This window comes from Echeneis naucrates, chromosome 3 (genome assembly GCF_900963305.1).
Source record: "Echeneis naucrates chromosome 3, fEcheNa1.1, whole genome shotgun sequence".
In the NCBI taxonomy this organism is placed as follows: Eukaryota; Metazoa; Chordata; class Actinopteri; order Carangiformes; family Echeneidae; genus Echeneis; species Echeneis naucrates.
In genome coordinates this window covers 27,653,725-27,669,182 of record NC_042513.1, presented here as the reverse complement: position 1 = coordinate 27,669,182, position 15,458 = coordinate 27,653,725, and positions in this window count along the sequence as shown.

Genomic DNA, 15,458 nt, shown 5'->3' with positions numbered 1-15,458 from the left:
TCATTTGTTTTTGAGAATTATGGACCTCTGAACCCGGAGCAGGACTCTGGGTCTGAAAAGGAAAGCCATCAGGTCCTCTGAGGAGGATGAGGTGGGTCCAACAACTCGACAGGTTCGGATGGCGAACACTCAGGTAACAACCTGCCCTGAACTCAGAGGACCTGCTGCCAGCCTCAGGACTCTGCTCTGGTCCCAGTCCTGCTCCCTGGAGCTGGATCTGAACCCACACCAGCCAAAACAGAATCCTACAAGCAGCTCTGCACTCACAGAGTCTGGATTCAGAATCTGGTCCCAGTGAGGTATTTGTCTCATTTTTTTCTGACAGTGTGTTGCTGCTCAGCGGACGAGCAGTAACATGTCTCCTGTGGTTCTGATGTTCAACCAGGAGGGGGCGGGACTTGGATCAGGTACAACAACATCCACACCTTTTATTGTTGTTCCAACTGAGGCTTAAGCTGCTGACGGTGAAGACTGCTTGACTACAACCAGGACTACAGTCAGACCACAGACCAGGACAACAGTCAGACCAAAGACCAGGACAGACCAGGACTACAGACAGACCACAGACCAGGACTACAGTCAGACCACAGACCAGGACTACAGACAGACCACAGACCAGGACAGACCAGGACTACAGACAGACGACAGACCAGGACAACAGTCAGACCAAAGACCAGGACAGACCAGGACTACAGACAGACCACAGAGCAGGACTACAGTCAGACCACAGACCAGGACTACAGACAGACCACAGACCAGGACAGACCAGGACTACAGACAGACGACAGACCAGGACAACAGTCAGACCAAAGACCAGGACAGACCAGGACTACAGACAGACCACAGACCAGGACAGACCAGGACTACAGTCAGACCACAGACCAGGACAGACCAGGACTACAGACAGACCACAGACCAGGACAGACCAGGACTACAGACAGACCACAGACCAGGACAGACCAGGACTACAGACAGACGACAGACCAGGACAGACCAGGACTACAGACAGACCACAGACCAGGACTACAGTCAGACCACAGACCAGGACTACAGTCAGACCACAGACCAGGACTACAGACAGACCACAGACCAGGACAGACCAGGACTACAGACAGACCACAGACCAGGACAGACCAGGACTACAGACAGACCACAGACCAGGACAGACCAGGACTACAATCAGACCACAGACCAGGACTACAGTCAGACCACAGACCAGGACAGACCAGGACTACAGTCAGACCACAGACCAGGACTACAGTCAGACCACAGATCAGGACAGACCAGGACTACAGTCAGACCACAGACCAGGACTACAGTCAGACCACAGATCAGGATGAGCTTCAGACATTAGTGAGTTTTCCATCTTCTTGGTGTTGATGCAGTTTCTTCCTGATCCAACAGAGGGCGTTGTTTCTCCACATTTGGAATCTGGACAGTTGCAACTTGATTGCATAAGAAAAGTGATGAAATAAACTGAAACACACGCACACACACTCTGGTCCAGTATTGTTGCCCCCCCCCCCCATGACAGATGAATCCCATGATGACTTCTGACCTCTGGTGGACTAAAACTGGACCTGGCATTTGGTGTGGGGTCCAAAGTGATTCACGGCAGTTAGGTGCTGTTACCGGTTGCCACGGTTACTGGCCCTGACTCCATCCCAGAGTTTGAAGGAACATGAACATTTGCAGCTGTTTCTATTTGGCAGTTTTCGTCTCTGAGCTGGACTGAGACTCTCACGGTCCTGTACTGGAGTTACACTAATCCACTCAGCGGTCCTCAGACCAGGTCTCCGAGCCTGCACTGAGACCTTGTCCCATCGTGACGTTTCCATCTGGACGTTGGGCCACATGGTGTTCTCTCATGATACGGGTCTTATCTGAGCTCACCGTGACACTGAATCAGTTTCTGACAACTGGGCAGGTGTCCACAAGGACTGGCAGTCATGTTTCTTTCCAAACATCCAGTTAGTCCTTAAATGCACCAGAACAGAGACTTTCAAAATGGCCACTCTATGAAGAGCCCACAAAAAAAGTGTTTTTCTGGTCCCCCAAAACATCCCCTGTGTTAGCCCCGCCCCCTAACCCCTCCCCTTTCCCTCTAAATGAGCATCGTGTTGTATTTCAGACTGAGACCAGAAACTCATCAGGAAAACGTTTACTGAGGCGGAGGAGGGACGTTTTCCCATTGACTTTAATATAGAGGAGGAGGGGGGACGTTTTCCCATAGACTTCAATACAATCTCTGATTCCTTTTTATGGTGATGGTCATTTGATCGAGTGAAGGTTTGAGGCCCAGTCCAGATCCGGGTCCAGGTCTCTGGGCTTGGAGGACAGACTCTCGTCCCGTTTGTGTTGACCTTTGGTGCAACTATGTCTCCATGGTAACGACAGGAAAAATATTGGAACATGAAATGAATTCTTCTTCATCGGTTTGTTGCAGCCTTCAGAGGTCAGCATGTTGCTTAGCAACAGTCACCGCTTCACGTGAATGTGGGACCGGCGTCCGTCGGATCAGCTGCAGGTTGAAACGTGTTTTCAAGGCGCCGCTTCAAGCTGAGTCAGCACTTTTGAGTCAAATCACCCTGTGAGCTCATGACTCATCACCGCCAGCTGTTTCACAACCGCTGTATCGACAAAAATACACAGTGATCTGATAAACTGAGTGGGGAGGACAGGACGACTGATGGAGGGGGAGTACGGTCCAGAACATGGGGGGAGCTTCCACCCAACTCGAATGCCACAGACTGTTGGACTTAAACCTTCAATTTGTCTGACCATCAGGGGGCAGAACACAAACTCAGATTGTATTGAAGTTTATGGGGAAATGTTCCTCCTCACACGAAATTTAAATGATGGTCCTTTGGAGCTAAATAATGACCAATCATCAGTTAGCTGCACCCCCCCATTGCCTTGGTGAATTTAGGGGGTGGAGTTTCTTCAGGAGCTCAGTTTGGTCCTCCTGGTCGATGAAGGACTAACCTCCACACCACACCTTCACCTACTCCGTGACAACAGGGTCACCTGACCTGAATTCAGTCCCATGATCTTTACCTGAACCTTCAGGTGCCTTTGACTGATGCAGGACTCGTTGAGAATCATTGTTACACTGTGATGTCACAGCGTTGTAAACAGATCTGGTCCAACCTGAGCCAAGTCCAGATAAGTGTGAACCTGCAGCTGGTCCTGGTTCTGGGCCAGGAATCCTCTGGCTGCAGGACTAAAACAACAGCTAGTGACAGTGAGTTTGCTGAAAAAACACAAACCAGTACAGACCAGACCGGCTCACAGGTGGGTCTGGTCCGCCTGCAGGTGTGAGCTGCTCTTCAGGTGAAGCACCTACTGATAAATCATTACAGCTCGACAGGTGCGGTTAACGATGGCGAACACTCAGGTAACAACCTGCCCTGAACTCAGAGGACCTGCTGCCAGCCTCAGGACTCTGCTCTGGTCCCAGTCCTGCTCCCTGGAGCTGGATCTGAACCCACACCAGCCAAAACAGAATCCTACAAGCAGCTCTGCACTCACAGAGTCTGGATTCAGAATCTGGTCCCAGTGAGGTATTTGTCTCATTTTTTTCTGACAGTGTGTTGCTGCTCAGCGGACGAGCAGTAACATGTCTCCTGTGGTTCTGATGTTCAACCAGGAGGGGGCGGGACTTGGATCAGGTACAACAACATCCACACCTTTTATTGTTGTTCCAACTGAGGCTTAAGCTGCTGACGGTGAAGACTGCTTGACTACAACCAGGACTACAGTCAGACCACAGACCAGGACAACAGTCAGACCAAAGACCAGGACAGACCAGGACTACAGACAGACCACAGACCAGGACAGACCAGGACTACAGACAGACCACAGACCAGGACTACATTCAGACCAAAGACCAGGACAGACCAGGACTACAGACAGACCACAGACCAGGACAGACCAGGACTACAGACAGACCACAGACCAGGACAACAGTCAGACCAAAGACCAGGACAGACCAGGACTACAGACAGACCACAGACCAGGACTACATTCAGACCAAAGACCAGGACAGACCAGGACTACAGACAGACCACAGACCAGGACTACATTCAGACCAAAGACCAGGACAGACCAGGACTACAGACAGACCACAGACCAGGACTACATTCAGACCAAAGACCAGGACAGACCAGGACTACAGACAGACCACAGACCAGGACAGACCAGGACTACAGTCAGACCACAGACCAGGACTACAGACAGACCACAGACCAGGACTACAGTCAGACCACAGACCAGGACAACAGTCAGACCAAAGACCAGGACAGACCAGGACTACAGACAGACCACAGACCAGGACTACATTCAGACCAGGACTACAGTCAGACCACAACCAGGACTACAGTCAGACCACAGACCAGGACTACAGACAGACCACAGACCAGGACTACAGTCAGACCACAGACCAGGACAACAGTCAGACCAAAGACCAGGACAGACCAGGACTACAGACAGACCACAGACCAGGACAGACCAGGACTACAGACAGACCACAGACCAGGACTACATTCAGACCAGGACTACAGTCAGACCACAACCAGGACTACAGTCAGACCACAGACCAGGACTACAGACAGACCACAGACCAGGACAGACCAGGACTACATTCAGACCACAGACCAGGACTACAGTCAGTCCATTGTTGAGGCCTGGTGGACCCAGTCCTGTGGGCGTCCTTCTCCTCATATTGAACAACACAGTAGGGATTTGAACCCTCGGCCTCGGCAGCGCGTGTTAATCTGCGTCTCTGTGGGTCACCACTCAGAGGGGGTCCCCCCCCACTTCCTCATCCAATCAGAGAGCAGACCAACTGGGTGAAGGGTGGCAGTCGGCCTCGGCTCGCCTAACTCTGCTGTTGCTCAACCTGCCTGCCGGTCCAGGACCCCCCCCACCACCAAACACACGGAGCTCGCTACAGAGCAGGACTGCGTCCTGCCAGCATCCAGCACTGCCGACCAACCACATGCTCCCTGGTGGTGGAGTTTCAAAACCTGCAGATGTCCCGACCAGCAGAGGCACTTAAGCTCCATCTGAAGCAGCAGACACACTGATTAATGTGTGTGTGTGTGTTATTGTCATGTTGTGGTGACAGCATTGTATGTGTTGATTAATGTCTCATCTGGGGACAAAGACCCCACAAGGTTCACTTCCTGGTCTCAAACTTTGTGTGTCTGTTTGTTGCTGTGAATGGATGGACTTCCTTTGTGTATCTACACCTACCTGTAAGGGGAGTGTGACTTTTCAGCATGTCAAAAACACAACAACATCCAATAAAGAGGGATGCCACCGCTGTGACTGAGCTCACTGACATCAGAAACATGCAGGACTGATCCAGAGACTCTGACAGTGAGGCCTCACCCACCGGAGCCAACGATCCAGATCTGAACTAACTTGTTTCATCTGTTTATTCACTTCATCTTTTTTTTTAATCCGATCTGTCGAATCCGTTGTGTTGAAGAACAATAACACAATGCATCTTTGTAATGTAGTCTAGTTGTCCTTCAGTGACCAACAGAAAGTGTGAAAACTGAGCTGAACCTCCATCTGTTGTGAAGTGTTCAGCTGCATCATTATTCCCTCACTGTTTTGATTGATGGGACACATGAGTCCCCACGTAGCTGTAATTTAGCCAAGCGTCTCTGAGCTCAGACAGTTTGACTTTGTCGCCTCTCCTTAATTAGTTTAATTCACATACATGTAATAATTCATGTTTAATTCATGTGCGTCTAATCCAGCAGAATAAATCCTCCTGACATCTGATGGTGTGACGACACCGACAGCGTGACATTATTTAACATGAGGTCATCAATAATCTGATTAAACACAGTTCAGGCTTGGTATCAGTGTTGTAATGATTATTAGGGCGATAACGGCGCTGATAAACCTGACATGTGTGCAGAAGGAGGAAATGATGTCGGCAGCTCTTTTTACCACTTTGTTCTGTCTGATAGCACAGAGCTGTCACCTGGGCCTCAGTCAGTGTGCAGCTTCAAGGGAACACAAACACACAACGCACAGTTAGACACAACATTTGTCATCAACCAAATCAGGATTACACGGGGCCTTCAACCTTCAACCAAGACAGAAATAAACAGATTAAACATGTTTTCACATCATTTGTTTCCCTCCAGAATAAATGTATGAAGCTGCAGTTAAATGTTCAGTTTCCTTAATTCGCTATGTTAATGTGCAGATGCGTGCTAACATTAGCTTTTTAGTGCATGTTCAGCTAGTTTTTAGCAAACTAACATTAGCTCACTGATAGCTGTCATCTTCAGTGTTAGCTTGTTGTTTCATTCATTATATAAAAATCTGAGCTAATGTTAGCGAACCCCGGACAACAAAACACACTTTATTATTTCATCATCACAGATTTTGTGTGTCTTTGTGTGTATGACACGATGTGGCTGTTGCCCTTTGACCTCCAGTCATTGGTCCCTAATGTGCCACCTTGGCCACGGCCCTGGGTGTTTCCCAGCAGGCGGGCTGTACAGTGACTGCGGTGTAACGGTGTTAAAGGTCAGACGGCGTGGTGTGGTGGCGTGGTGTCGTATCGGAGCGTTTTAGAGCCAGAGCTGTAGATAAGAAGCAGCTGAGACTCTGCAGATCAGTTTTATCTCCATCAGGAGAAAATGCTGATTGAGCAACAAAATCAGCTGCCAAAGAGTTTCATAACAAACCTGAAGGAGCAGAGGAGGAGCTAAACAACCCGCTGACCCTGAACGCATCGTCGATCCCTCCACCAGACCAGGTCCACCTTTGACCACAGTCCTCAGACTACAGCTCCTTGTTTAGTCCACCAGGACCTTCGATCCTGGTCTGAGTGTTACTAAAACCTGCTACTGCTTCACCTCTCTGCTCGGGTGCTGGACCAGGTCCTCTGATCCTGGATCATGTCCACTGATTCGGGACCAGGTCCTCCGGTTCTGGACCAGCTCCTCCGGTCCTGGATCATGTCCTCTGATTCGGGACCAGGTCCTTGAGCTGCTGACGACCTGTGACCTCATTTACAAGACAAAGTTTTACATGAATAGACTGATCACAAACCATCACCCAGACACCCCCCCCCCCCCCCCCCCCATTGACCAGTGATGTCACGGCTAGTAGGAGTCAATCAGAGCATAGAACCAGCTTCACCTCTGTGTATGATTTGATGACTCTACTTGGAGGCCGTCCATCTCTCCATCGTCTATCTGCTGACTTGCCGAGGTCATCGGCATCTCAGGCAAACAGCCAATCTGATTGGTCCCCCCCAGGGAGGCTGAGGTGACATTTAGCCTTAATTCTGACAGAAATCCTCCCGACATGATCCAGGCCAAGGAGGACACGTGGACGCCACACGTCCAGTGTTGCTCAAAGGTCCCAAGGCTGTAATTTACCCCTCCACCCCCCTGACAGAGGAGACCACTGACTGAGGGGAACCAGAGGCTGTGCTCAGGCCTCCTCTTCTTCGTTGGTTTAAAGTGTACCATGTTCACAGCAGCAAGAAGTGAGACTGCAAAAAAACCTCAAATAGTGAAGTTAAATAATTAAATACTGTGAGAGAATAAATCCAGGAATAAAAATAAAGAATAAAATGAAAAAAAATTTTTTTTTGGAAATGTTCAAATATAGAAACTAATACACAAACATAATGAGTAAACAACACATTCTTGATTTTAGACAATAAAAGTGGAGTAAACACAACAACAAAGGTGTAGGGACGTGCTCTGTACTCTCTCCTGATTGGATGGCCCAGATTGTCAATTCCACAGTAGCCCCGCCCCCAACTCCTCCCCTCCTTCCGGCTCTGTTTTCCTCTAAATGGAGTTTCATTTAAAAAAAGAACCTAATTGCTGCAGTTTTTATACTCATTGACCTGCAGCCGGCTCTGAACTGGGCTGAAGGTGAACCTGAAGACTGACGGTCTGTTCTCGTCTGACCCTGCAGACAGATCACAGTCACGTTTTAGACTGAACAGAACTGTTGACCTTTAACCCCAGACACACAAACACTCACAGTCTGTGTGATGATTAACCTCGGCCACATCAGAGTCAGTCTGAGGAGTCCATCATCTGGATCTGGTTCTCAGACACTGGTCCAGGGTCCAGTCAAGGTCGTCCATGTGTTCTCTTTATCAAAGCATAAGCTCCACCCCTTCTTTGCCAAACTAATGATCATTAGTTCATAATCATCTTCTGACAAGTTTTGATGACTGATATGGCTTCATGATTGACATCTGATTGGATGGAGTGAGTGGGTGGGTGGGACTTTGAAACTCATCACCTCTCCAGTCCAGTGCACAGACACACAGCCTCCAATCGGGGCAGAGACTTGATGTGCAACTCAAAAGTCATTGGTCAGAGCAGGAAGTCTGACACTGACAGGGTCCGTCCTCTGGGGAGCAGGACACTGAATCTGAGGATCTGTTTCGGCTCAGTGTCCCAACCTACACAGTAACGTGTGTGTTTGTGTGTGTGTCAGTGGGTGCTGTCTGACAGATAAATTATGGGATTGGAGGTAATTGCTTCAGTTTGCTGAGTCGGATCAGACTGAACCATAACTCAGCGTCAGGTAACGAGTCACATGATTCACGACGCCGCTCAAACTGTCACAGCTGCTTCAATTTAATGTCATGAACAAGCTGACGAACATTTAAGAACATTTTCTTCATATTTATGATGAAGCAATGAATTCAGGGATATTGTGGGACACCCTGCTGTGTCCACACAGATCCAGATCTGAAGAGCTGAGACCTCCTCAGTTATTCACATCATCAAAGTGAGCGGTCAAGAACACAGCTCACTGAGTTCAGAGGATCTGGTCTACAAAGGTCGGGTACACGTCGACCATGTAGATCTGCTCGCACATGACCATCAAAGATTTTTCGCCACATCTTCATTGAGCTTTAAATTCTGTCCATAAAGATGCAGGCTGTTCTTATCTGCTGTTTATTGCAGTTGTTCAGATTATTTGTGTCATAAAAGCTGTGTGTGAAAAGGTGATGTCACAGCTCTGACCTCAGATCAGATTCATCCCTCAGGTGATTGGCCTCCATGATCTGCTGATCTGAGAGAGAGAGGGAACTGGGTCAGTGTCTCTTTATCAGTGTGTAAAGGTCCATCCTATCAGAGCTGGAAGTGAGTGTGATACAGGAAACACAAAGTGTTGGCACTGTATTGTCCACCTGACTGCGTTTGTGTGCGTATCCAGGTCGCTGTGCTGCTATCTGAGGAGTTAATATTTAAAAGGCAGAGCCCAGATCTGAATAGACCAGGTCCTGCAGCTCTGTTTACTCTGATTAATTATTATCTGGACCTGGGGGGGGGGCAGTCTGCAGGTTATAGTTTTGTTTGATTGTGTTGCCTCTGAATTGCAGGACCACACTAACCTCCTTCACCAAGGTCTGGGTCTGGACCTCCGGGGTTTTTATTCAGTGACCCGGTGTGAGGGGTCCTGGACCGCATCGAGGCCACCAGGTCCATCATATCACCTAATTCACTTAGTCTGGTCCCTCCCCAGGGACCCTACCAGGCTATCTGCCCCCAGCACAGCTCCACAGCCCAGGGGGACGTTGGGACGCACACGCCCCCTCCGCCATGATAAGAGGCAGATTCTCAGGAGGGGTTGACAACGAGAAGGTAAAATCTACCAGTCGATCTTTGTTGCAACCCTCAGAAAGCTCTGGGTGGAGACCCACAGAGGTGATGATAGAAGGTTTACTGTGGGGGGGTGGGATGTGGTGGGCTCTCCTCCTCTTCTCTCCCAGCTGACATTAGTAACGCTGAGCTGTTTCTCTTGGTGACCACGTCCCCCCCCGAAGATGAAATCATTCTCAGGATGATTTTCATTTCACACGTTCACCAGAATCCAGACGATTGGCCAAGTTAACCAGGATTAGCTAATCCAGCTCCCAGAAGGGCCAGGAGGAAGGAAGTGGAGCTGGACCGCCGTCTCTATCAGGAGGACGATATTTTAGATTTACAGTCAGATCGGATGTTAACCTGCAGAAGGAAACAAAAGAAATGCACAATAACACTGAAAACATCACATCACACAAAGAAAACAGTTGAATGTCTCATTTCAACAGGCCTCTAAATCACACACACACTCTCTTGTACCTTTTAGGTCTCAAACTACTGACCAAATTGTCGTCATTCTGTCTGATAATTCTTCCTGTGGTCTTCACTATGTAGCATGTGCAGGTACACACACACACACACACACACACACACACACACACGCACACACACAGCGTGCTGAGGGATTTATGGTCTCGATCATGGTCCAACTCCCCAGCTCATGTTTCCTCCTGTGTGGAGGAGCGATGAGAAACAGGACTCTGGTTCAGCTCCACGTTCCTGCTGCAGACCCGCAACAAACACACAAACACACAAACACATACACAACTGCAACTTCTGACAGTCCCCTGAATTTCCTCAGGATGAAACACACCTGTTTTTAAAGTCCAGGTCACAATGGTGTATCAGGTGTGTCCAAAAGACCCAGAATGGCCCGAGTCCTGACTGGACCCGGGCCAGGGGGGGTCGGGGGGTCTGAAGTGCACATGTCTCCAGTGTCTCGCTCGGCACGACAGAACATTCCCATCATCGTAGCTCACTGAGATTCAGCTCAGCCTCGACGAGCGTTTGTCTTGTTTACGAGTTGTGAAAGCTGGAATAAATCAGCTGCGTGTAGCGCGGCGCTGCCAAGCTCCCAGTGACATCATCAGACCGCACCACGAACACAGGAGGCGTGATCCCTGCTCCGCTCCCATCCTCTAATTCATCCTGACAGGCCCAGCCCGAGCCGTCCATCACGCTGACCCTGATTGCTCACAGATATCTGGAGGTCTGACAGCTCGCTCCGTTTGATCGACGGCCGCCATGAACAGCCTCACCTTCGGCCTCCTCTTCCTCACTGAGCACGCCTCCTCATCCTCAGGAGGTTCTTCCTGTTCATCCAAAACACACACACATCTACACACTCCAACTGTCTGGAAGCTGCTTCACATTATGTTTCACACACATACTGTGTGATGAAGGGGTGAACCTGGTCTGGGTCCAACCATTCTGGTCTGTTCAGCTGTCAGTCAAACTCTGGTGTGGACCAAAGTCCTGGACCAGGACCAGCTGGAGACAGAGTCCACTTCAAAACCCCAACATGTTGGAGACCAACCAACCAACCTCCTGTGAGCTGGGACCAGTCTGGGATGTCCGGCTGCTGGAGGGAAAGTTAATCCTTAATCTCAGATGAGACGCAGGGACGATGACATCAGTGGCAGTCTGGAGCCAATCACAGAGCAGAAGCTGTCCCTCTGGTTCTGGACCATGAAGACCCAGACAAGACTTTGACACTGAGACTGAGTGACACAGTGAAGCTTTCTTAGTGAATGAAGAGTTCAGCCAGCACCAGGACAAGGACCAGGGCCAGGACCAGAACTAGGACCAGGACTGGAACCAGGAGCAGGAGCAGGAGCAGGACCAGGGCCAGGGCCAGGGCCAGGGCCAGGACCAGGACCAGGACCAGGGCCAGGACCAGGACCAGGACCAGAACCAGGACCAGGACAAGAACCAGGACCAAGACAAGGACCAGGACCAGGACCAGGAGCAGGAGCAGGACCAGGACCAGGACCAGGACCAGGACCAGAACCAGGACCAGGACCAGAACCAGGACCAAGACAAGGACCAGGGCCAGGGCCAGGAGCAGGACCAGGACCAGGACCAGGGCCAGGACCAGAACTAGGACCAGGACTGGAACCAGGAGCAGGAGCAGGACCAGGGCCAGGGCCAGGAGCAGGACCAGGACCAGGACCAGGGCCAGGACCAGAACTAGGACCAGGACTGGAACCAGGAGCAGGAGCAGGACCAGGACCAGGACCAGAACCAGGACCAGGACCAGGGCCAGGACCAGGACCAGGACCAGAACCAGGACCAGGACCAGAACCAGGACCAGGACCAGGACCAGGACCAGAACCAGAACCAGGACCAAGACAAGGACCAGGACCAGGACCAGGACCAGGACCAGGACCAGAACCAGGACCAGGACCAGAACCAGGACCAAGACAAGGACCAGGGCCAGGAGCAGGACCAGGACCAGGACCAGGGCCAGGACCAGAACTAGGACCAGGACTGGAACCAGGAGCAGGAGCAGGACCAGGGCCAGGGCCAGGAGCAGGACCAGGACCAGGACCAGGGCCAGGACCAGAACTAGGACCAGGACTGGAACCAGGAGCAGGAGCAGGAGCAGGACCAGGGCCAGGGCCAGGGCCAGGGCCAGGACCAGGACCAGGACCAGAACCAGGACCAGGACAAGAACCAGGACCAAGACAAGGACCAGGACCAGGACCAGGAGCAGGACCAGGACCAGGACCAGGACCAGGACCAGAACCAGGACCAGGACCAGAACCAGGACCAAGACAAGGACCAGGGCCAGGGCCAGGAGCAGGACCAGGACCAGGACCAGGGCCAGGACCAGAACTAGGACCAGGACTGGAACCAGGAGCAGGAGCAGGACCAGGGCCAGGGCCAGGAGCAGGACCAGGACCAGGACCAGGGCCAGGACCAGAACTAGGACCAGGACTGGAACCAGGAGCAGGAGCAGGACCAGGACCAGGACCAGAACCAGGACCAGGACCAGGGCCAGGACCAGGACCAGGACCAGAACCAGGACCAGGACCAGAACCAGGACCAGGACCAGGACCAGGACCAGAACCAGAACCAGGACCAAGACAAGGACCAGGACCAGGACCAGGACCAGGACCAGAACCAGGACCAGGACCAGAACCAGGACCAAGACAAGGACCAGGGCCAGGAGCAGGACCAGGACCAGGACCAGGGCCAGGACCAGAACTAGGACCAGGACTGGAACCAGGAGCAGGAGCAGGACCAGGGCCAGGGCCAGGAGCAGGACCAGGACCAGGACCAGGGCCAGGACCAGAACTAGGACCAGGACTGGAACCAGGAGCAGGAGCAGGACCAGGACCAGGACCAGAACCAGGACCAGGACCAGAACCAGGACCAGGACCAGGGCCAGGACCAGGACCAGGACCAGAACCAGGACCAGGACCAGGACCAGAACCAGAACCAGGACCAGGACCAGAACCAGGACCAGGGCCAGGACCAGGACCAGGACCAGGACCAGCAGTTGTGGAGAGAGGGTCCTGGACCTCAAGACTCATGTGAGTAACACACACAGAGGAAACAGTTACTGACGCAGTGAATTATGGGATATGTTGGTCCTGAAGGATCCATCTGACTTTGAACCAGGATCTGAAGTTATCAGCATATTCTGGTTTAAAAGCTGTAGTCTTTATACCCCCCAGCTCTGGAGGAGGTGTGTGTGTGTGTGTGTATGGGGGGGGGGTCCAGATCGAGAGAGAGAGGCAGACAGACAGAGAGGCAGAGAGACAGGACGGACAGACAGAGGGGCAGAGAGACAAGATGGACAGACAGACAGACAGAGAGGCAGAGAGACAGGACGGACAGACAGAGGGGCAGAGAGACAAGATGGACAGACAGACAGACAGAGAGGCAGAGAGACAGGACAGACAGAGGGACAGAGAGACAGGATGGACAGACAGACAGACAGACAGAGAGGCAGAGAGACAGGACGGACAGACAGAGGGGCAGAGAGACAGGATGGACAGACAGACAGACAGACAGACAGATAGACAGACAGAGAGGCAGAGAGACAGGACGGACAGACAGAGGAACAGACAGACAGGATGGACAGACAGACAGACAGACAGAGAGGCAGAGAGACAGGACGGACAGACAGAGGGGCAGAGAGACAGGATGGACAGACAGACAGACAGACAGACAGATAGACAGACAGAGAGGCAGAGAGACAGGACGGACAGACAGAGGAACAGAGAGACAGGATGGACAGACAGACAGACAGACAGAGAGGCAGAGAGACAGGACGGACAGACAGAGGGACAGAGAGACAGGATGGACAGACAGACAGACAGAGAGGCAGAGAGACAGGACGGACAGACAGAGGGACAGAGAGACAGGACGGACAGACAGACAGACAGACAGAGGCAGAGAGACAGGACGGACAGACAGAGGGACAGAGAGACAGGATGGACAGACAGACAGACAGACAGAGAGGCAGAGAGACAGGACGGACAGACAGAGGGGCAGAGAGACAGGATGGAGAGACAGACAGACAGACAGATAGACAGACAGACAGAGAGGCAGAGAGACAGGACGGACAGACAGAGGAACAGACAGACAGGATGGACAGACAGACAGACAGACAGAGAGGCAGAGAGACAGGACGGACAGACAGAAGGACAGAGAGACAGGATGGACAGACAGACAGACAGAGAGGCAGAGAGACAGGACGGACGGACAGAGGGACAGAGAGACAGGATGGACAGACAGACAGACAGACAGGGGGATAGAAAGAGGGACAAAGGGACAGAGACAGGACGGACGGACAGAGGGACAGAGAGGCAGAGAGACAGGACGGACAGATAGACAGACAGACAGAATGGCATCAGACCTGATTTCTCTGATGGTGAAAACCCAGCTGATCTGTGATGACTTCTGACCTTTGACCTTCCTCTCCATCCTTATGACACCAGGACTAATTTACACTGACTCAGAAATACACATACAGACTTACACACTGGACCGTTGCCATGGTTACAGATACTAAAACATTTCCTGGTTTGATCAGTTAAAGTGTAATGTTCTGAGAGGAAGTGAAGCTGTGACTGTGTGTGTGTTGTGTTGTGTGTGTACGGCCTGTAGTGAAAGTTGTTCTTTAGATGCAGTGAAGAACGGGAAGGAGGAAGTGAGTGGAGCTCATTCTTTCCAAATGTTCTCCAGATGTTTTCCAGATGTGTGTGTCGTTCCAGCTTCTCGGAGGAGGTGATTTTAAACAAACGTAACTTGGCCACTGACAACGAGGTCATCGCTCATTTTTATGTTTGAAGATTCAAAAGTTTTCATGTCTCCCATCTGGAAAGGAAGAGAGAGCAAAGCATCGTGGGAAGAGAGAGCTGCATTGCTGTACACACACACACACACACACACACACACACACACACACAAAACAATGGGTTCTGGGGTCAACTGTTTCAAGACCAACAGTTCCTGTTCTAGAACAACAGTTCTAGATAAACACTGACAACAACTTTAGAACATGTAGAGAAGCCTTCAGAATTAAAAGAGCCATCTACTTTTATTTGGATTCCCACCAAATAGAACCCATCTGAAGCCACGAAACCTTTTTGACCGCTATAATGAAGATACACAGTTATGTTTCTTACAGTTATGCTGCATTATAAGAACTGTAGTTTGTGCATTTATGAGATAAAAGAATTAAGTTCTATATTCCTCAGAAACTACCAGCCATGATTCAGTTACCGGCAGCAGGAGACAGAAACAAGGATCAAGATTCTGATGGACAAAATATGAAAAAAACATTTT